Raw genomic sequence first — 1,227 nt, 5'->3', positions numbered from 1 at the left:
GAGAGAGGATACAAATTATGAACAACAAATACACATCTATCAACAAGAGAATCTGAAAATCAAGTTGAGAATCTGATAAACAGAATGAACTGGTGATTATAATAAAATCAGGGGCATAGAATGGGAATGGACTGGCTATTCTTGGGGAGTAAAGGGGTGTGGGAGATGCGGGAAGAGACTGGACAAAAATCGTGCACCTATGGATGAGGACAGTGGGTGGAGAGTGAGGGAGGAGGGTAGGGTAGGAACTGGGTGGAGGGGAGTTATGGGGGGAAAAAGAGGAACAAATGTAATAATCTGAACAATAAAGATTTAATTTACAAAAAAGAAAAAAAAGAATGCTGGTTATTAAGATAGTATTGGATGCTTGGATGCATGGATGCATGCCCGCCCTCCAGGCTCCTAGTTTTAGAGGTGGTGATTGTTTTGATTGAAGACCCAACAACAGGGATCAGGTTCCTCTGCATAATGCCTGTCCCTCTGTTGTTATCCTAGAGTCCTTACAGCACACACAAATATTCAAATTTCTTAGCCCCCCCACCCCATCCCCCACCTCATCTCTTCATTTCCACTATTGTAGTGCACATGTCCTTTGCCCATCACAGTCTACACTTCATCCCTCTTTTCTTAAATATATTTCTTTATTGATTTCAGATAAGAAGGGAGAATGAGAGAGATAGAAATATCAATGATGAGAATCACTGACCGGCTGCGTCCTGCACACCCCCTACTGGGGATCGAGCCCGCAACCCAGGCATGTGCCCTTGGCTGGAATCGAACCTGGGACTCTTTAGTCCGCAGGCCAACGCTCTATCCACTGAGCCAAGCCGGCTAGGACACACTTCATCCCTCTTAATTCCCATAATGATGCCTTCTGCCTGCTGTTCATGTCTCTCTCCACCTCCTTCCTATTCATTCCCACTTTCCCGCTGGGTGCTCACAACAAACTCATTTCCTTTGCCGGCCACCTTTGTACACGAACCAGGTGTTTTTCCACTCCCTCCTCCCACCTCCAGTCTCCAAGTCACTCTTCTCCGTCTCCTGTCCCATCCTGGCACCGACCCCAATTGTCCTGCCTGAAGCACACCAACCCCCATCCTCCAGTTCTCCAGTCCAGTGCCCACCTCCCCGCGCCCGGGGATCGCGGGCTTCACGTGGCCAAATAGAGGACACCTGGCTGCTGCCTTCACTGTGAACCTGGGAGGAAAGTGGATCAGCAGGCGCCGA

General features: G+C 48.7%; 1 protein-coding gene across 1 annotated transcript in view; it reads right to left on the bottom strand.

The window, feature by feature from the left end:
* The window catches only part of LOC102769937 (spindlin-2-like), a 4,732-nt gene extending 3,517 nt beyond the window's left edge, over positions 1 to 1,215 (bottom strand). Inside the window, exon 1 of the mRNA XM_006773707.2 lies at positions 1,125 to 1,215. The gene's annotated coding sequence lies outside the window, so the exon portion shown is untranslated. The remainder of the gene's footprint in view (positions 1 to 1,124) is intronic.
* Between the last annotated feature and the right edge of the window lie 12 nt (positions 1,216 to 1,227).

This window comes from Myotis davidii, unplaced genomic scaffold (assembly GCF_000327345.1).
Source record: "Myotis davidii unplaced genomic scaffold, ASM32734v1 scaffold546, whole genome shotgun sequence".
NCBI lineage: Eukaryota > Metazoa > Chordata > Mammalia > Chiroptera > Vespertilionidae > Myotis > Myotis davidii.
This window is presented reverse-complemented; position numbering and strand designations above follow the sequence as displayed.